Source organism: Meriones unguiculatus, chromosome 9 (assembly GCF_030254825.1).
Source record: "Meriones unguiculatus strain TT.TT164.6M chromosome 9, Bangor_MerUng_6.1, whole genome shotgun sequence".
NCBI classification, from domain to species: Eukaryota; Metazoa; Chordata; class Mammalia; order Rodentia; family Muridae; genus Meriones; species Meriones unguiculatus.
Window position 1 is genome coordinate 91,274,752 of NC_083357.1, and position 22,645 is coordinate 91,297,396.

At 38.6% G+C, this 22,645-nt stretch overlaps 1 pseudogene; it reads right to left on the reverse strand.

The window, feature by feature from the left end:
• Positions 1 to 4,912: 4,912 nt before the first annotated feature.
• LOC132656394 (large ribosomal subunit protein uL30-like) lies at positions 4,913 to 5,814 on the reverse strand (annotated as a pseudogene).
• Positions 5,815 to 22,645: the final 16,831 nt, after the last annotated feature.

Consider the following 22,645-nt stretch of genomic DNA (forward strand, 5'->3'; position numbering starts at 1 on the left):
TGCTGATCTTTTTGTAAAATATTTATGTAGTTTAATGGTTTTGAATGCCTTAGTACCACAAAAATAAGACCACTAGAGACCACTAGATCTCCTGAACTGGAGTTACAGGCAGTTGTGAGGTGCCGTGTGGGTGCTGAGAATGCCACCAAAGTGCAATAGCAGCCAGTGCTCCTAAACCACTGGACAATTTCTCTAGCACCTATGTAAAAATTTTAAATGATGTGCCTATATCACACTATTGCATCACCTTTCATAAAAAATATTTTAGTATTTCAATCAAAACACTCCAACTTTTGTTCATTTTCAAGTCTTTATTGCAAGCTTTTGAAAGGGTGTGGAACTGTAATTCATTAAATGGAATTAATTGCATAAGAAGAAGAATACTGCATCAGCAACGAAATACAGCCAACGAGATAGATAAACATCCAAATGCAATCTCTCTGGTTCTATGTTAGAATTGTGGGTTTCTGTCACACAATGACTGAATATCACAAAGACAAGAAGTGTGTTTCTTTTTTTTTTCTTTACAAAACCAACTACAAAATATAGATGCTTTGCTGATTACCTAGGGAATGTTAGAAAATATTATGTCACAAACATTCTTGTTCAACTCTTTAATGCAAGAACTATTTACAAAGCCTTTATGTATTTGTGAATTCCTTTCAGGTTTATTTTAAAATAAAATGTGATTATGTAATTTCCCCTTTCCTTCCATCCTCTAACCCTGCTCATGCATCCTTCCCCATTAAAATCCCAAAATAAATGTGTGTTGACATGCCCACTCAATCACAAAAGACTGTTTTCTACTAGTTAACACATGTATCTATAACTATTTTTTCATTAGTCTCTGTAGAAATTTCCTCTTAACTAATATAGTCCACCCAGAAAAGGATCATTCAGACTCAAAAAGTAAAGAAAAATTAAATAAAAAAAAGAAAAAAAAAAACTAACAGCATAGACAATTCACAAGGCCTTGGGAAGTTCTGGAAGCTAACAGTATTCTCTATGGATACATAAACTGTATATATATAAGGATACATTGCTGTCAGACATGCTCTTGAATGGTCTGCCTACCAGACCTGCAAGGAGCTCCATGGGTACAGCACTCATGTCTCTTCACCTAAGCTGGGGTGGGCTTTGCAGTGAAGCAGCTGTCTTTGAGACTTTAATTTCTTCAGTTTCTCACTAACACTCCTATAAGTAACAGCAATAAATTTAGTGATTTACTAGGCTACACTTGTGCTGATTTGTTTATTCGGTCTGATGTTGCTACTCAATCTTATGTAAATAGGTATTTTGACACATCTTCCCTCTAAAAGTCGTACAATGTATGTGTAATTAGTTAACTGATAATTTACTTTCATTTATGGAGATGTATGTAATCAAAATCACATTGCATTTCAAGATTGTATCATATGTATGTCACAGTCTATAAACACTGCCAATCATAGGAATTATTTTTATACTTTAAATGATAAAAGAAAATATTGCTGTTTTAAAATAATTATACCATCTAGTCTTTATAGAAAAGACTTTATATGGAATTCAAGTGGACAGATACTTTGAAAATGATGCTGCAGTCATTTTTTTTTTTTTTTACTGAGAAGTAAAGTATGTAAAACGTCCAGAATTGGAATTTTAAAAATATAAAATGTTTGCCTCAGCTAAAGGCAAAAGCAAAGATGTGAGAAGCATAAAGGCTATTTCTACGGTCACTTTATAACTGAGCTAAGTATATTGCTAGAATACAGTCTAGATTTGTGTGATTGCATGAATGCATAGGTCATGATTTGTTACTAAAGTGTACAAATTCTAAGGAAAAAGCCTTAAAGAATTTTCAGTAATTTGTTAAAAGTCCCATAAAGCATTTGATGATGGCAATTGAAAGGAGAGGAAAACTCTACATACAATTTGAATGCTTGTCACTCATTTTGTTCTTTTATCAGAAAAGTTTAAAATACATGATATAACAGTTTCCCCATGACTCCTGTAGGTTTCACAAACTTTTTTTTTCTCATCAGCAAGTATATTTCTTTTATTTTGCAAATAAAGTAACATCACTTTTTACATTTCGTAGATAACAATACAGAGGAAATAACTTTTCTTTTTTTAAAGATGTATTTTTTAATTTTTATTATTAGTTATATTTTATTAACTCCATATACCAGCTATATCCTGCTCCCTCATTCCCTCCCAATCCCTCTCTCCCTCCCTTCCTCCCTCATCTCCTCCCTGCCCCTTTCCAAGTCCACTGCTTGGGAAGAACCTCCTCCCCTTTCATCCGACCCTGTTTTATCAGGTATCTTCAGGACTGGCTGCAAAGTCACAAACCTTTTATACTTACTTTTGTACATTTCATAATGACATGAATGAAATGAACCGATATCTATTTATCCAAATTCTTATGTCATTTACTTAAAACATCACATCTTTTATTTGACTATTTTTTTTTTTTTGTCTGAATGGATATTCTCAAGTGAAGATTATAGTGTAAACATGTAATTTAGTTTGCAAGGCTGAAACAGGAGGACTCTTATTTGGCCGCTAGCCTTGGCTTAGTAGTGAGACTGCCTCAAACAAACCAAACCAAAGAAGGAGGTATTCATTCAGAATTAATAAACAATAGTTATGGTTTCATTTTGTAAAACCATTAATATTACAGGGTTTTATGTGTTAACTAGTAACATGTTCCTTTTATTTGATATGACAAATAATAGGAATGAGGATACTACAATCTGGCAAATGCTGTGACCTACCAAATAAGTTAAAATAGAATGATCCTTGGTGAACTCACTGACTCAATTTTACTTCCTTAGAAAATCAGTTTTACTTCCTTAAAATCAACAACAAATAAAATTAACAGCAAATAAAGCAAATAGATGTAGACAACACATGATGTGAACTATTATGTTTCTCTGTAGCGCAGTATGTCAGCAGTAGACGGTACACTTCCTCTTCAAATCATACATGGCACCAAACTGAGCTCTTATGTGGTTGTTTTGGAATTTTTTGTGAACAGCAGTACATTGCAGATCCTTTACCTCTGACGTAATAGCCACACCATGAAGAACTTACGGGATAAATTACTGTTGCTGGTATTATACTGCTTACTTTCTTAACAAACTTAGTCTCATAAATTCTTAAAACATATGCAAAATGTGTAGAGACTATTTAAAATCCATTTATGTCACATGATGTGTTGCCAACTGAACTTTTAAGTGTTCACTTCTGTTGGTAATTAAAGAATTTGAGAACTATGAGAGGTTTTAAAATCATGATTATTAATAGTGTAAACTTAGTTACAACAAGAAAATACTGGTACTAGAGGTAAGATACAAAGGTGCACTTTGAATAAACAATTACCACCCATGGGACTTGTACTTAGCAATCCTGAAGCAAAGGTGTGGTGAAATTTTCCAAAGCTACAAAGATTATAGAAACATTATTATTTGAAAAACTAAAGAAAGTAAGAATTAAGTTTTTCAGATAGTAAAGAAAAATAAAAATTATATAAATAAATTTTAAAATTAAAAAATGAGAAAATTAGGAATAATGAATATTAATATATTGAATACTGTCAAATTATAAGTTTCAGGAATACCGTAGAGTGTCAGGAATGTTTATTTTGTAGATATATTGGCTATGTCTTATGTTTAAGTTAATATTATAAAGTAGACAATAAGTCAATTGATTTGTTTTACTACCTCAGCAGTCAGGACATCCTCCAGATTCGAAGTTCAAAAACTGCTTACTCATCAATTTAATCTGATATTAAAAATTATTCTGCAAGGTATTCTGAAATGGACTTTTTTGATTGAAATACTTTTCAAAGTAGAATAGCATTATTCATCTGTAAAATTCGAAACACATACTTTCCACCTAAATTAATGTTTAATATAATGAAATAATATTTTATGTTATTGATATCTGAAAGACAATAGATTCCTCATTAAACTGTGTGATAGTATAATGATATAACTAGAGGGCATATATATATATATATATATGTATGTATATACATTCTAATAGAAATATATTACAAAAGTGAATATGATTATCTATAATAATCTTTAACTTATTTCCTGGAGAGTGAATTCAAATAAGATCATATTTTTCATCTTAGAGTTTGTATTTTTATCTTTATTTTAGCTCATTAAATACACACAGCTCTTAAAATTAGAAAAAATGATACATATGAAGAATTATGTGAGTTTCATTCAGCTTAGCACTTCATGTAATAAAGAGCAGGAGTATAGAGTTTTGAGGAAATTTGCAATTCAATGGAACAGAAATGGTTTTGTAGAAAGCACTCATATACATACTGCATTATATTTTAGTAATCTGGAAAGTCCATCATATAAATCAGTAAAGAATTTGAGTTTATAATACAGACTCTTCTATTTTAAGGTCATTGCAAGGATTCAGTGTTATTACACGAAAACCTAGGTCTACCCAACTGTACCAATGAAAATGAAATTCATGTCCTGGGGCAAATACAGAGGGAAAATAGCAAAACTGAAAATTAAAAAATAAAATAAAATTAACAAGGCAGACTATCTCCAGGAGGCTAGATACATTATGCTTTTGACCCAAGAAAACTGTAGGATAAGGGTAATTTGCTGAAGGACAAATGCAGAAAAAAATTCATGGAAAAAATTATTTTTCCAAGGAAACATAAAGCATCTGGGGCCTAAGTATACTCAGCTGACCACAGGAGGCCATTCAGTCCAAGCCAGTCTCCGACAGCTAGAGAAGCAGAACGGAAGCCAGTCAAAGGCCAGAGATCCAATCAGGGAAGTGTCAGTTTGAAAAATAGTGAGGAATAGTAGCATGTGGGAGCTATGTTCCCAAAACTCCTTGGTATTTGCCTGGTAGAAAACATAATGGCTTTAGCACAGCTGCCATTTTCATTTTAGACAGATTCGGGGAATAATCGGAAAACAGTGATGGCACTGAGAAAGGCAGCCAGAGGGGCTTTCCTAGGTAATGAGAAGAGATGATGACGAGAGGACTATACGTTTCACTTTTTCAAAAGATGCAATCAGGTATATAAATGTAACTTTATGCTAACTGAGCAGATTGTATTTATATGTTTTGAAATTTGTGTGTGTATGAAAATAAGTAAAGAAATGGAGTCCATGATTTTGAGAAAGAGTAAGGGATGAAGCACACAGAAAGGGTTGAATGACCACAGGACATTATTTGCTTCCTTGAAGTGTTTTCCAAACATAGATCTCATAAATTAGATCCTCCATGCATGATACCAAATTTACCAAGATATGGAGCAATCAAGGAATTATCTGTCAAGGCAATTCACTTTTTGTTGATTTTGCCATAGCCTCGCTTGTAGATGAGCACATTCACGGTCTTCAGGTTGGGGTACACCCAGACAATCTATAGTTCCACAATCCTCGCAGCATGTTAATGGAAGCCTCTTGAGCTTAACAAAGGTGCCATTAAAGATCTGTCAAAGAAGAACAAGCTGCAATACCTTGTGGACCTTTGGGCTTACAACATTGATACCTCAGATCCTGATGACAAACGCCAATTATGATTCGGCCGGCACATAGAGGTTTCCAGCTTTCCTTGTCATCCTGGCCACATGAATCTCAGTCCAGTACATCTGCCTGTACTTTGTGATGAGAAGTGCTTTGTCATCTCATAGATGAACTTACTCCTTTCCTTTCACAGCACCTTAAGGGCAAAACTCTTCTGCAGGTGCTTCATCTTCAACACTGCCAAATTCCTTTGCTTTTTCAAAAGGGTTTCTGGCACAGCAGGAACCTTCTTTATTTCCTCTGGTACAGACACCATGGTTCCAGTGGGGAGGGGGGAGGAGAAGGAGAGTGTTTTCTTATTCAGAATGAGAAAATCAAGTATTTACTAGAAATCAGCAATTAACCTAAATGATAACATTGGAGCTGAGTATGGTGGGAGCCAAGGGGAATAGCAACACTGGATCAACAAATATTACTGTAAATCTAAGTACATTGAAAAATACTCATTTACATTACTTTTAGCTTATCTATATGTATGTTTGTGTATAGTTTTGCATATATAGTTGCAAATGTCTACATAAGGCAGTATGCATCTCTGGAACTGGAGTTACAGGCGGCTGTGAGACTTATGGTCCTTTAGCAGGGCAGGATCTGCTTTCAACTGTGAACCATCTCTCCAGGCACCCACATTCAGCTTTTGTTAAGGACTTCATAGTGACAAATTACTTTCGAAATTACTCTCTCAAGGCAAGAAAACTGCCTAAGTAATTTTGTGTACAGTTTGTTTTTTTTTTTTTTTTTTTTTTTGAAAGGCCGCCTTTCTAAGCTGATTACTTTAGGTTTTAGGTTTTATGAGTGGACGATCAGCCCATGCAGGCCAGAAGAGGGTGTTAGATCCCATGTAACTGAAGTTACAAGTGGCTTTGATCTCTCATATGGGTGCTGGGAACTGAAACTGAGTCTTCTGGAAGAGCAGTCAGTGCTCTTACTGCTAAGCTATCTCCATCCCATTCTAAGCAGTTTCTTTTTTTTTTTTTTTTTTTTTCAGACATATGTGAATTTATTTTTAAACAAAGGGGGAAATTTTTTACACCCTTGGGTCTTCTTTTATTTTTTTATTTATTTTTTATTTTTTTCCTTTTTTTTTTTTTCAATGCAGTTTATTCAGGAACATTGAACAATCCTCGGACCCCGGGGAAAGCCAGCCCACAGCTTAAATAGCCTCTGGGTAGCCAACCCAGGCGTGCCACGGGGGCAATGCAGATAGGTCCACATACATAGAAGCAAGCCAGATCCTTGGCCTTAGCCAAATGTGGAGTTGTTCGTGACAGAGAGCACTCACCATCGGGAAGGTGGAAGGCGGAAACCAGCTCCATCTTTAAGGCATAGCATTCCGCAGCTCTATGTCCTGTGGCCTTTCAAACTGCCTTCTCCACGAGGTGGAAGGAAGAAAACAACTCACTTTGTGGAAGGTGAAGATGCTGGCAACAGGGAAGACCAGATAAACGGGCTTATTAGATGGATGAATTAAGGTGTTGACCATGAAATTTTTCTAATTTGTTCAGTTATAAAACAGTCATAGCTTGGCAAGGAAGAAAAAGAGGCGGAGGAGGAGGAGAAAGAGAAGAATAAGAATAGGAAGACGAGAAGAAGAAGAAGGAGAAGAAGGAGGAGGAGGAGGAGGAGGAGGAGGAGGAAGAAGAAGAAGAAGAAGAAGAAGAAGAAGAAGAAGAAGAAGAAGAAGAAGAAGAAGAAGAAGAAGAACCAGAAGAAGAAATAGAAAAGATCATTCTGAGTGAAATATCCCAGAAGGAGAAAGACAAACATGGGATATACTCACTTATATAGACCTATAAGATATGATAAACATAATGAAATCTATACACCTAAAAAAGATAATCAATTGAGCGGACATGGGGTAAGATGATCAATCCTCATTTAGAAAGACAGATGGGATGAGCATTGAACGTAAGACAGGAGTCTACTGAGCGCATCTGAAAGACTCTAACTAGCAGTGTTTTCAAAGCAAAGACTCATGACCAAACCTTTGGCAGAGTACAGGGAATCATAAGAAAGAAGGGGAGTTAGTCTGATGGGGAAAGGATAGGAGCTCCACAAGGACCAAATATATCTGGGCACAGGGTCTTTTTTGAGACTGACATTCAACCAAGGACCATGTATGGATATAACCTAGAACCTCCACTCAGATGTAGCCTGTGGTAGCTCAGTAACCAATTGATTTCCCAAAGTGAGGGGAACAGGGACTATTTCTAACAGGAACTCAATGACTGGCTCTTTGGTCTCCCCACCCCCGAAGGGAAGAGCAGTCCTGTTAGGCCACAGAGGAGGGCTTTGCAGCCAGTCCTGAAGATACCTGATAAAACAGGATCAGATGAATGGGGAGGAGGTCCCCCCTATCAGTGGACTTGGAAAGGGGCACGGTGGAGATGAGGGAGGGAGGGAGGGACTGGGAGGGAATGAGGGATCGGGACATGGCTGGGATACAGAGTTAATAAAATGTAACTGATAAAAAAAATAAAAAATTAAAAAAAAAAAAGAAAGGGTTGAATGAAGCAAAGAGAGGAATGGGTATGATGTAATTATATTTTATTTTCAGGAAAATATTTAAAAAGATAAAATTGAATATACTAGGGAAAATAAATTACTGATTGAGATTAGATTCCTAGCAGTGGAGGATAGAGATTGAAGTGGTCATCTCTTACTTTCAGGCAGCACTTCCAGTGGAGGGAAGGGTCAATAACCCATCCACAAAACCTTTGACCCAAAATTTACCCTGCCAACAAGGTGTGCAGGGATAAAGATGGAGCAGAGATTGAGGGAAGGGCCAAACAATGACTGCCAAGCTGAGATCCATCTCATGGAAGAGAGCCAAACTCTGGTACTATTAAAGAAACTCTGCTATGCCTGCAGACAGGAACCTAGCATGGCTGTCCACTGAGTGGCTCCACCCAAGAGTGGACTGGAACAGATGCAGAGAACCACAGCCAAACATTGGGCGACCTTGGAGAGTCTAGTGGGTGAGGTGGATGAAGAATAGATTAGATGGACCCAGAGGAGGGGACAAGAACTCCACAAGAACAATGGAGTCAAGTAACCAAGGGTCATGGGGGCTCACAGAGACTGAGCCACAATCCAAAGAGCATGCATAGACTGGTAATAGGTCTCCTATACATATGCAGCTGATGGGCAGCTTGGTCTTTATGAGGGGCTCCTAGCAGTTAGAGTGGGTGATATCTCTGACACGGACGCCATTGACTGCTTTCAAATCACTTTCTCCTAGCTGGCTACCTTGTTTGGCCTCTGTGGAAGAGGATGTACTTAGTACTTAGTCCTGATGCAGCTTCATGTGTCAGGGCAGGTTGATAGGATGGGGGACTCAGCTTTTCTGAAAGAGAAAGAGGGTGGGGACAGGACTGGGAGGAGAAGAGGGAGAGGGCTGTGTTTCAGGTGTGAAGTGAATAAATAAATGTAAAAAATACAATTTTATTTGTGCTTGGCAATATTTTTACATGAAAATATTTGTTGTGTTTTGCAGAAAATTCTCTACGATCAAGAGTATTTATATTTAAATGAAGGGCATGTTATGAAACACTGGTGTTGATAATTTGTATACTAGGTGAAAATAAAACCATGATTTCTTTGAGTAATTTTTTTAATTTTTATTTTTTTAATATTAGTTACAGTTTGTTAACTTTGTATCCCTGCTGTATCCCATTCCTTCTTTCCCTCCCAATCCCACCCTCCTTCCATCATCTCCTCCCTGCCCCTTTCCAAGTCCACTGATAGGGGAGAACCTCCTCCCCTTTCATCTGATACTGTTTTATCAGACTTCAGGACTGGCTGCAAAGTACTCCTCTGTGGCCTAGCAGGGCTGCTCCTCCCTGGGATGGGGGGGAGGGGCAGAGGTCAAAGAGCCAGCCATTCAGTTCATGTAAGAAACAGTCTCTGTTCCCCTTACTAGGGTACCCACATGGATACTGAGCTACCAAGGGCTACATCTGAGCAGGGATTCTAGGTTATAACCATGCATGGTCCTTGTTTAGAGAAACAGTGTCATAAAAGACAACTGTGCCCAGATATATTTGGTCCTTGTGGAGCTCCTGTCTCTCCAGGTCATACTAACTCCCCCTTCTTTCATATGATTCTCTGTACTCTGCCAAAGGTAGAACCATGATTTGAAAATAAAGATTATTTATTTTTCAGGAATTATGCAAAAAAGCAAGCTTATCAGTAAAGATGATTTGGCAAAGGAAGGCAATACTCATCTCCTTTAGCATTTACCAGACATGCTAAACACATTACAAATTTTTCTCCATGTGACATATGTCAGCACAGAGAAAGCTGCAACTGGTGAAGGAAACAAGGTAAAGGGCAACCTGGGGTTTCAATATGGAGACTTTAGTCTGAATTCTAAAGTGATTAACAATGGGAATAAGGAAAGCCTGTTTGGGGGTAAAGAGTCAAGGACAGTTTTTTCTCTTTCTATTAATTCACTTTACATCCCTATCCAGCCCCCGCCCTCCAAGTGCTCCTCTCCTCCCAGTCCCTCCCTTCCTCTCTTTTCCCCCCCGATCCCCTCTGCTAGTGCACAGGGGCCTTCCCACAACCCACTGGGCATATCAAATAGCATCAGTATTGAGTGCATCCTCTTCAACTGAGGTCTGGCAAGGCAGCCCTGCCAGAGGAAGTGATCTATCTAAAAGCAGACAACAGAATCCAGTTCAGACAGCCCCTGCTCTTTTTATTTAGGGAACACACATGAGAACTAAGCTACCCACTGGCTATGGCTACATATGTATACAGGGGTCTTGGAAGGACAGTTATTTCTGAGCACATGAATTGGCTGTTCTGGTGCAAATGTTGAAGCTGAGTTTAGGAAACACCTTGTATGCTCCCCAGCTAAAGAAAACCATCAGTGGCATTATTTTCTTTCCAATTTATGGTAGAAAAGAACAACCTTCCATGACTCAATCTTTGGTTTCTGGTCGGTGAATGATTAAGTAGTGAATTATGGGACTGCCTATAGTAATAATAATAATAATAATAATAATAACAATAATAATTTTAGAAAAACAAATATGTTCATTTGTCCTTAACTTTTACACAGTGGCCTGACCAAACTCTTTAATTTAGGGTCAAACAGGTAAGAGCATTTGTTGCTCAAGGAGAATTGGATTTATTCCCCACCACACAAACGGTGGCACATAGCAATCCATAACTTCATTCCTGGAGCATCTGAAATGCTGGTCTCACCTGCATGGGCACCAGATATTCTTGCAGTGTTCACACGTGAGAGAAATGATCTGAAGTCAACACTGTATATATGGATCAAGCATGTGAAAACTATCACGTTTTCCATCTATCATCCAGGGGCCATATATCTCCTGTTAATTTTCTTTACAGTTTTCATTTCTTCTGTGAAGATGTTATATAAAACTACCAATCTTGATCCTTGTTTGAATTCACCTTTATTTTTCTAAATCCCCATGTATTATACAATGAGCCCATTTCCCCTTTCTTTTGATCAGTCCACCAGCTGTAAATTTATTAATAGATTCAGTCATATTGCCCCATATGGTGAAATGGAGGTATTTGTAACCTATGATTCATATTGAATGTTTTATACTTTAATTATTTTGTGATTGATCATAAAAATACCCATTGAGTTTGTTTTGCTTTGGTACTCCTGTTCAACCCTTTCTAATGTAACCACCCAAAAGAAAAACATCTGGAAAAATTCTCATGTTATATGCTAGTGACTCAAAGTCCAGCATATTTTCATTGACAGCCAAGTTGAGCGATTTGCCATAGGGTATCAATTTGCTCCTGCACGAGGTCAATCCTCTGATTGAACACCATCAAGCTTCCTTTTAGTTGAGCATTAATTCCTTTATGTACAACTAAGGCATGAGCTACATTAGCTAAATGATTGTTCAGGGTCTGAGCAGTCTGCCCAGTATGACTCATGGCTAATGCCCCGGTGGTAGCTCCAACAGCTGCCAATGAGATGGTAGTAACAATGGTGGCTGTAGTTCTAAGATCCCTTTTCTGTCCTGTGCTGCAAATCTGTCTAAACAATTGTCGAGCTATATTTTAGGTAATTGGACTGGAGAATTCGATACTACGATGGAGCAGCTGAGAGTGGCCATTGTCACAGTAAATTCTACCGGAGTGGACGCAGGACTAGCCACAGGATTATCATCATGGATTGCTGCAGCCATGAATCATTTGAAGGAATGGGCGGGCATGGGAGCGTTAGCAGGCCTTCTGGTGTTGGTCTCCTTGGTTTGCCTGTGGTATATATGCAAGATTAGAGTCTCACAACAGTGTGATGCAGCCATGATCATTCAGGCCTTTACAGCCATTGAAGCAGGACATTCTCCCCAAGCATGGTTGGATACCATAAAAAGCTAAAATGTTATGCTCAGGATGCGAGGCTAAGCACTGCACTCAGGGTCAGCCACTTTGGACCCAGAGAAGAGTATGTCTGGTTACATGCGGGTTGATGTCCCAGGTCCCGCCTCTGAGAAAAAGGTATCGGACGGGTCTGATGCTCTTTGGGTGGATGACACCTAAATGAACATCAGTACAAAGTCCCAATATATTTCTAATATCAGAGATCAGACCTCTACTCTTGCCTGATGCGTCTAAAACAAAAAGGGGGAACTGTAGAGAGCTGTGTAATTCTGTGCCTTAAAGATGGAGCTGGTTTCCGCCTTCCACCTTCCCAGTGGTGAGTGCTCTCTGTCACAAACAACTCCACATTTGGCTAAGGCTGAGGATCTGGCTTGCTTCCATGTATGTGGACCTATCTGCATTGCCCACGTGGCATGCTGGGGTTGGCTACCCAGAGGCTATTTAAGCTGTGGGCTGGCTTTCCCCAGGGTCAGATGATTGGATTGTTCAAGGTTCCTGAATAAACTGCATTGAAAAAAAAAAAAAAAAAAAGGTGACTTTGCCAACCAAAAAAAAAAAAAAAGAAAAGAAAAACATCTGGGATTTTCAGTGTCAATTCTCTTGACACCTGGGTCATTTGTTTCATTTTATAGGTGTATTTTGGTACTGTTTGATAGTATTGTGGACTTCTTCCCATTGTATCACAGAGGTATTTGCATGTTTTATTGGGTCAATTAAACATATTTCAGGGAAGTAGCAAATTTTTGAGAGCAAAAAATGAGATTTTTATGATACTAATTAAATATTAAAAATAAAACTATGTTGATATCTTGCATTCACAGGCCTATCAAAGCATAAATGTGTAAAAATAATTTCATGTAGTCTCTATATGTAGATATGCATGTAGATATATACATATAAATGAATTTTGGATCAAAATAAGGTTCATTTGACATTTTCATATTTTTTAAACCCCAAGCGCAGTTCTCCCTTCCTCCACTCCTCCTAGCTTCCTCATATATTTTTTGTATTTAATGACATTTAAATAAATAGTTTGTGATTTAATTAAAATGCTAAAGTTCTAATTAACTGAGAAAATTGCTTTATGGATATGTGGTTTATATATAGTATAAAATTAATAATGTACATAAACAGGGTAAAATATCTAGTATTTCAAGTACAGTGACAACAAATATTGAAATGAGTAGCTTGTCAAAATAAACTTAAAATTAATGAATAATATGTGTGACTAATGTATTTAGAAGCCACTGAGAATTTGCAGACATTACAAACAAAGACCTTTTCTAATTCCCATTGAATGTCCCCAAAGTCTCATTAGAATAACCTTCAGAAAGTCTCTGTGACAATGGTTTTCCATACCACATAACAAGTACCCACTCCCCATTTCTGGGCACTCTTTCTCTCCATCCCATCTTCCTCATCACCTGACCCATCCTATTCCTGGCCCAACCCACCCACCATACTCATAAAATCTATTAAATTTCCCCTTACCTATGGGATCCAAGCACTTCCCTTAGAATATTACTTTTTAAATTTTTCATTACAATTTATTCATATTGTATCCCGGCCCTCCTCCCCTACCAACTGATCCCAACTGATTAAATCTCATCTGGACTGGCTGTATCCTCTTCCTCTGTGGCCTACCAAGGACACCTTGCCAGGGGACAGTGACCCAAGGGCAGGAAACAGAGTCCATTTCAGAAATAGACGCTGCTTCTCCTTACTAGGGATCCCAAGTGCACACTGAGCTGCCTATCAGATACATCTGAGTGGGGGGCCTAGGTCCCCTCCACACATGGTTCTTGGTTGGTACATCAGTCTCCACAGGCTCTCCTGGGCCCAAATTTGTTGGCTCTGTTGGTCTCCTTGTGGAGTTCCTGGCCCCTCCGGGTCCTCCTATCCCTACCCCTCCTTTCATAAGACTCACTGCACACTCCTCCATTGCTTGTGATAGTGCAAACTTGAAAATCAATCTGGTGATTTCACAGAAAAATTGGAAATAGCACTACCTCAAGACCCAGCTATATCACACTCCTGGGCATATATCTGAAAGATGCTCCACCATAAAACAAGGACATTTGCTCAACTATGTTGATAGCAGTTTTACTCATAATAGCCAGAATCTAGACACTACCTAGATGTCCCTCAATTGAAGATAAAGAAATTGCGGTAGATTTGCACAATGGAATACTACTCAGCAATTAAAAACAAGTAAATCGTGAAATTTGCAGGCAAAGGGATGAAACGAGAAATGATCATCCTGAGTGAATTAAACCAGAACCAGAAAGACATGCATAGTATACACTTACTTATTACTGGATATTAGCCATATAATATAGGATAACCATACTAAAATCCACAGACCTAAAGAAGCTAAATAACAAGGAGGACTCTAGAGACAATGCTTAATTCTCTTTCAGTTGTGTAAATAGAATAGACATTTGAAGTGGTTGAAGAGAGAGAACAGGAAGGGAGCCTACCATAGATGTCCTCCTAAAGACTCCACCCAACAGGGAATGGAAGCAGATGCTAGACTCACAGCCAAATTTTGTGCAGAATACAGAGTGTCTTATGAAAGAGTTGGGGGGGTGATAGAAAGACCTGCATGGGACAGGCGTTCCACAGGAAACCAACAAATCTAATAAATCTGAGCCCAGGGGAGCCTGCAGAGACTGATGCACTAACAGAGGACGATGCATGGACAGGACCTAGACCCCCTGTTTAGATGTAGCTAATAGGAATTTCAGTTTCCATATGGGTACCCTAGTAATGGGTGCAAGGGATGTCTCTGACATTGACTTTGTTGTCTGCTCTTTGATCAGGTGGGATGGCCTTGCCTTGTATAGATGCAACCAGTCCTGATGAGACTTGATATGATAGGGTCAGATGGAAGGGGAAGAGGTCTCCCCTTTCTGTGGACTAACAGAGGGAGATAAGTGGGAAGAGGGAGGGAGGATGGGACTGGGAGAGATGAGGGAGGGGCCTACAATTGGTATATAAAAATGAAAAATATATATATATATTAACTGTAAATTTGAGATGTATGGCCTTTAGCTTGAGTTATGTTTCTGCTATTCTGTGGTTTTTTTTCAATAATCTTTACTAGGTAGATTCTTTTTGTCTTCTAAACTTTATCTTCTTTCCATTTTACCCTCATTTTTATGGAGAAAAATGATCCTGCTCCATCAGCACTTATTTTTCCAATGGAAAGAATGTCTGCACAGACAAAGTCACTGTTACCATCCCAGACATATATCCACAACCTAGTCCCTTCATAACTTCACCTTTTTTTAAATTTTTTTAATTTTAATTTTGAATTTTATTTTTTTCTTATCAGTTACATTTAATTAACTCTGTATCCCAGCTGTGTCCCGATCCCTCATTCCCTCCCAGTCCCTCCCTCCCTCCCTCATCTCCACCGTGCCCCTTTCCAAGTCCACTGATAGGGGGTGACCTCCTCCCCATTCATCTGATCCTGTTTTATCAGGTATCTTCAGGACTGGCTGCAAAGCCCTCCTCTGTGGCCTAACAGGACTGCTCCTCCCTTAGGGGGTAGGGAGGCCAAAGAGCCACTCATTGAGTTCCTGTTAGAAATAGTCCTTGTTCCCTTCACTTTGAGAAACCAATTGGTTACTGAACTACCACAGGCTACATCTGAGCAGAGTTTCTAGGTAATATCCATACATGGTCCTTGGTTGAATGTCAGTTTCAGAAAAGACCCTGTGCCCAGATATATTTGGTCCTTGTGAAGCTCCTATTCTTTCCACATAACTTCACCTTTTAATTAAAGTCCTTAACTCACTGTCAAACTTAGCATGCATAATGATGAACATCCTCATTGTGCTACATACATACCCTTTGCACAATCACTGTTTTAAAAACACATCATACATGGTCCTTGGTTGGAGATAGTCTCATAAAAGACCCCTGTGCCCAGATATATTTGGTCCTTGTGGAGGTCCTGTTCTATCCAGGTCATACTAACTCCCCCTTGTTTCATATGATTCCCTCTACTCTGCCAAAGGTTCCGTTATGAGTCTCAGCATTTGATTTGATACACTGCTAGGCAGAGTCTTTCACAGGCTCTCTGTGGTAGGCCCCTGCTTAGATACAGCCCATGGTAGCTCAGTATTCAAGTGTGTACACTAGTAAGGGGAACAAGGACTGTCTCTGACATGAACTCAATGCCTTGGCTCTTTGATTCTGGCCCCCAACCAGAGCAAGGCTTGCTAAGCCACAGAGGAGAACAATGCAGCCAGTCCTGAAGATATCTGATAAGCTAGGGAAAGATGGGAGGGGAGGAGGACCTCCCCTATCAGTGGACTTGAAAAGGGGCAGGGAGGAGATGAAGGAAGGAGGGTGGGATTGGCAGGGAATGAGGGAGTTGGCTAGAGCTGGGATACAAAGTGAATAAACTGTAACTAATATTAAAAAATATTTAATTAAAAATCATCATAACCTTAAACCCCTCAAGAAATATTTACTCAACACAATTTATTTTTATAAAACTCATGTTTTCACAATTCATGCTGTATCTCCTGCAAGAGTTGAGACCAGTTCTCTCTCATAACGTCTATTGTGCCTTGTGATTCTTTTTTTTTTTTTTTTTTTTTTTTTTTTTTGCCTTGTGATTCTAAACACCACAGTTTCTTATCTAGATAACTCACTCCTGGGAGAGCTCAGTGCTTTTATTTTATTTTATTTTATTTTTTTCATAAAATCAGTCCTTATAATTTTAGGTGCAATAGTCTTGCTGTCATATAAAATGAAGATCAATTACTTTTATGCTCAAAACTGTTAGCTCTTTTTTTTTTTCAAAGCAGCTGGACTGTAAAAGGCAAACTTTAAATTTACTTAAACAATTACTAACCTCTTAGTGTATCCCTTTCACTCTACCTCACTTTCTTCAATCTGCTTTGGCCAGTTCTATGGCCCTCAGTCTTGCTGGACAAGTTCCAGTCTCAAGACCTTTAAGTTCCTTGCAGCTATTGACACCAATTACTTTCTCATTTCTTTAGTTCTTGACTCAAATGTCACCTTATTTAAACTTGCAGTTTCCTGACTCATGACTCATTTTACACACCTCTTTTAAATTCATCTCCTGCATTCTTTTACTCACCTCATATACTTATTTAAACTTCAGCAACTATATTATAGCAACTCTGAGTAAATGACTCAGAAATTTTCAAATCTTTTATAATTTTTGATATTTACCCTAGTTCTTTAAAAAAAACCACTTAAATATATAATTTTTAAGTTCCTTTACGTAGGGGGAGAAGAGGAAGGATGAGTGAGACTGGGAGGGGAGAAGGGAGAGAGCTACAGCCAGGAATCAAAGTGAATAAATTGTAATAAATAAATAAATAAGACATTAAAAATTTCTTTCTTATTCTCATCATTAATATCTCTTAGTAACATTTCTATTATACTCTTTTTAGCTTTGTAATCTTTGTGTTTTGTAGAATTTGAACTTGTGAAATTAATAATTCAAATATTAACTGATGAAAAGTAGATTATAGATGAAAAAGATGTATGACCTCTATATCTGAAGTTTGGCTATCCTATATTAAAATTAGTTTTTCAGAAAGATAGGCTGAAAACTAGTAATTAGTGTATTTGAATATGTACTTATTTTAAAATAGAGTTTTTGTAGATAGAATTATGATTAAAAATTTTCAGTTTTGTTCAAATCCAATTCAACACCTGTCATTGTTGCCTTTATAGAAAGGAGCCAAAAAGTTGTGTCCTAAAGAAGATAAAGATACATCTATAAAACAAGGAACATTACAGATTGCTTTCTGTCACCATATCTAAAATGACATTGGAATGTTTTCTGATTGTTCCAGTTAAAATTAAAGCACCTGATATGATGAATTCAGACTTTCAGTCTCCAGACATAAAAGAGAATATAGTTCTGTTAGGACACAGATTGCTATGGTGTGCTTTGTCATGGAGGGCCTGAGAAAATAACGCAGCTGACATTGCAGACAGCTCTCAAGATCCTACTGAGTATAATTTCCTAATTGAGATACAAATAGCTCAAAGCAGAGGGATGCATCTAGAGCAAACCACATTCTAGGCACTCTGAGCAGTCATCATCAGTTACCTAGTGTAGTATACTAGCAAAGATTGCTTTAGCTGCCGGTGTTCTAGATTCTTGAAAAATGAATTTCTTGGTATGTAACTCCAGGAAAAAAAATCATTGTTTGATGGACTTCATAAAATTTACCAATAAATAAAATCTTAGGGCCTTGAAAATTCTTGCATATGGAGAAAATTCTTGTATATGGAGTTTGGCAAACCTCTTAGTAGCAACATAATTTCAAAAAAATTGTGGATTCCATTCATGGGTTTTTATTATCTTTAAGTATAAACACTTTATTTGAGTCTGTAGTACACATGTTTCAGCTTCATCTTGCCTTCAAGAATCATGTTTATGTTGTATGCTAGTGACTCAAAGTCCAGCATACTTTCATTGACAGCCAAGTTGAGTGATTTGCCATAGGGTATCAATTTGCTCTTGCACGAGGTCAATCCTCTGATTGAACACCATCAAGCCTCCTTTTAGTTGAGCATTAATTACTTTTTGTACATCTAAGGCATGAGCTACATTGGCTAAAAGGTTATTCAGGGTCTGAGCAGTCTGCCCAGTATGACTCCTGGCTAATGCCCCGGTGGTAGCTCCAACAGCCGCCAATGAGATGGTAGTAACAATGGTGGCTGTAGTTCCAAGATCCCTTTTCTGTCTGAAGAGAGTCATAGCATGAGGGGCATCAATGGCACAGGCACCCAGCGAGGCATGCGAATAATCAGCTAGTAAATTTACTAGCATTCCAGCATTGGGAAAAAAAGCAAGTATCATTACCACAATTACTTGGCTCTATCTGGCTAATAATGAATAAAAATGGGGGATATAAACAAACAGGTGTGGGCTTATAGGAAATATTATGAGAAGCCTTAACCCCCTCATTGGAACATCGTGCATCAGTTCTAAAACTAGCAGTGGTGGTGTCCGAGGTGTGAGTAGGTTCAGGAGACTATTGCCCCCAGGGGCGAGACGTGCTCCATGTAAATTGACTAACTCCATGTTTTCCTCCACTTTTGAAAGTCCTTTAAGGTTCTTAAATTATTTTTTCCCTTTTTTTAAAAATTTTTCATCAATTATACTTTATTCATTCTGCATCCCCCCATAAGCCCCTCCCTCCTCCCGTCCCAATCCCACCCTCCCTCCTCCCGTCCCAATCCCACCCTCCCTCCTCCCTCTGCATGCATGCCACTCCCCAAGTCCACTGATAGTGGAGGTTCTCCTCTCCTTTCTGATCTTAGTCCATCAGTTCATATCAAAAGTGGCTGCATTGTCCTCTACTATGGCCTGGTAAGGCTGCTCCCACAACATAAGAATTTTCCCTGTGCTGCAAATCTGTCTAAACAATTGTCTAGCTATATTTTAGTTAATTGGACTGGAGAATTCGATACTATGATGGAGCAGCTGAGAGTGGCCATTATCACAGTAAATTCTACCAGAGTGGACGCAGGACTAGCCACAGGATTATCACCATGGATTGCTGCAGCCATGAATCATCTGAAGGAATGGGCCGGCATGGGAGCGTTAGCAGGCCTTCTGGTGTTGGTCTCCTTGGTTTGCCTGTGGTATATATGCAAGATTAGAGTCTCACAACAGCGTAATGCAGCCATGACCATTCAGGCCTTTACAGCCATTGAAGCAAGACAGTCTCCCCAAGCATGGTTGGCTACCAGAAAAAGCTAAAATGTTACGCTCACGATGCAAGGCTATGCACTGCACTCAGGGTCAGCTGCTTTGGACCCAGAGAAGAGCATGTCTGATTGCATGCAGGTTGATGCCCCAGGTCCCGCCTCTGAGAAAAAGGTATCAGACGGGTCTGATGCTCTTTGGGTGGATGACACCTAAATGAACATCAGTACAAAGTCCCAATTTATTTCTAATATCAGAGATCAGACCTCTACTCTTGACTGATGCGTCTAAAACAAAAATGGGGTACTGTAGAGAGCTGCGTAATGCCGTGCCTTAAAAATGGAGCTGGTTTCCGCCTTCCACCTTCCCGATGGTGAGTGCTCTCTGTCATGAACAACTCCCCAGTTGGCTAAGGCTGAGGATCTGGCTTGCTTCCATGTATGAGGACCTATCTGCATTGCCCACGTGGCATGCTGGGGTTGGCTACCCAGAGGCTATTTAAGCTGTGGGTTGGCTTTCCCCAGGGTCAGATGATTGTTCAAGGTTCCTGAATAAACTGCATTGAAAAAAAAAAAAAAAAAGAATCATGTTTACCCTGGCTTTTAATAGCTTAGTAGTGTTCCATTGTTTAAATGCCCCACAATTTCTGTATTCTTTCATCAGTTGAGGGGCATCTAGGTTGTTTCCAGATTCTGACTATTATGAATAAAGCTGCTATGAACCTGTTTGAGCAAATTTCCTTGTTGAATGTGTGAGCATCCTGAGTGAGGTATCCCAGAAGCAGAAATACACATATAGTATATACTCACTTATAAGTGGATATTAGACATATAATATAGGATAAACACACCAAAATCTGTACACCTAAAGAAGCTAAGCAAGAAGGAGGACCCTGGGTAAGATGTTCAATCTTCACTCAGAAATGCAAACAGGACAGATATCAGAAGAAAAAGAGGGTTTGGAACATGTCAGGAGCCTACCACAGGGGGCCTATGAAGGACTCTACCCAACAAGGTACAAAAGCAGATCCTGAGAGTCATGGCCAAACTTTGGGCACAGTGCAAGGAGTCTTGTGAAAGAAGGGGGAGGTAAAGCACCTGAGGGTAGTGGTCAGGAGCTCCATAAGTAGAGCAACAGAACCAAAGGATTTGGACAAAGGAGTCTTTTCCGAGACTGATACTTCAACCAAGGACCATGCATGGAGATAACCTAGAACCCCTGCATAGATGTGGCTCATGGCAGCTTCGTCTCCAAGTAGGTCCCCTGGCTATGGGAGCAGGGACTGTCTCTGCCATGAATTCAGTGGCTGGCTCTTTGATCACCGCCCTCTGATGGGGGAACAACCTTGCTGGGCCATGGAGGAGGACAATGCAGCCAGTCCTTATGAGACCTCATAAGCTGGGATCAGATGGAAGGAGAGGAAGTCCTCCCCTATTAGTGGATTTGGGGAGGGGCATAAGAAGAGATGAGAGAGGTAGGGTGGGATTGGAAGGTGACAAGGGAGGGGGCTACAGCTGGAATACAAAGTTAATAAACTGCAATTAATAAAAAATTTATTAATTAAAAAGGTGAAAAAAGGGAGGCTGTATGGGTAGAGAGAGGAATCAGAGAAGAAGGAGTTAGGGAAATAAAATAATGCGATGAAATATTGAAAGAATAAATTAAAAATAGAATGACATTTGTAGGTCAGACATTGAATGTGATTATTCATTTATGTGTAAAAGTGTCTGAACATTTATTCATATTCTAAGTTTTAATTGTCATACTTTCTCCTCTTTTTAAAAATAATATCCTATTACAAAGCAAATACATTAATCTTAATTTTGTAGAGTATTTGACAAACCTGTGAACTTGACTGTACATAATGTAATCTATAAATGTTTTCACAATAAATTTTCATTAGTCAAAATGATTAGATCACTTTTGAAGTGAGAAGGAGAAAATGATAAAAATCGAGATTGTCCTTTGCAATTTCAAGGAGAAAAGTTTCCTAGGGATAGAACAACAATTCAGAGTCCGTGGAAGTAGTTAGAACGTCTTTCTTTCCTCTCTTGGATGACAAGAGTTGCTCACTTCAACATGAAAACTGACATACATGAGTCATAATGCAAGTGTCTTAAAAAAAAATGCAGGGCAAGTTTATGCAGGATGAAAAAAGAGTTGGGATATAGAGAAACCAGTCAAGTCTAGCCTCACTGGGCCTCAACAGAAGAATTTTATAACTAATCAGCTCAGACCTACATGTTCTCAGGGACAGATCTACCCCCATAATGAAATACACTGTAGGGGAGAAACGGGCACTGCAAGCCTCATTGTTGGTTCCTACAGTGATCTGAAGACAGGCACTGTGTGAAGCCAGGTATCACCTCCAAAGTCAAAGCAGGAACACACAGAGCCAGGAAAGTGATGTAAGGGCATGTGGGTGTAGCAAGGATGGTGACTGTAACCCATTTAAACATCTGGAAAGATGTGTCTAGATATGTGAGTTGCCCCAACTAACAGCTGTTTTAGATCCATCACCATGTGAAAGGTTCATTGACCTCAGAGAGTTATGTACACAGAACATAGCAAAAATAAAAGTAAAGTTTATTTATAATCTGTTCAACAATCAAGTGATTTTTAAATAAAAATAGAAATACGAATATAATTATGGCTCATATTCCTGTATTAAATAATCATTAAGGAGAACATAGCATCATGAGTTTAGGATTCTAATCCCATTCCTTTAATAAAATGCACTTCCCATCACAGGAAAACGAGATGTTGTTGTGATAAACAAAAAACTTTCCACTGGGTATTTTGAAATGGAAACAAGACAGAAGGAAAGTGGTTACTTTTCATTAAAACACTAAGTAATTACTTGTGTGTGCCTGTGCTTGTGTGCATCATTTTGTCTGTCTGTGTGTATACATGTTTATTTTATGTCATATATGCATGTACTTACTTGTGTGAAGGTGTATATAATACCCTCCACTCACTCTGTGTGTTTAGGTAG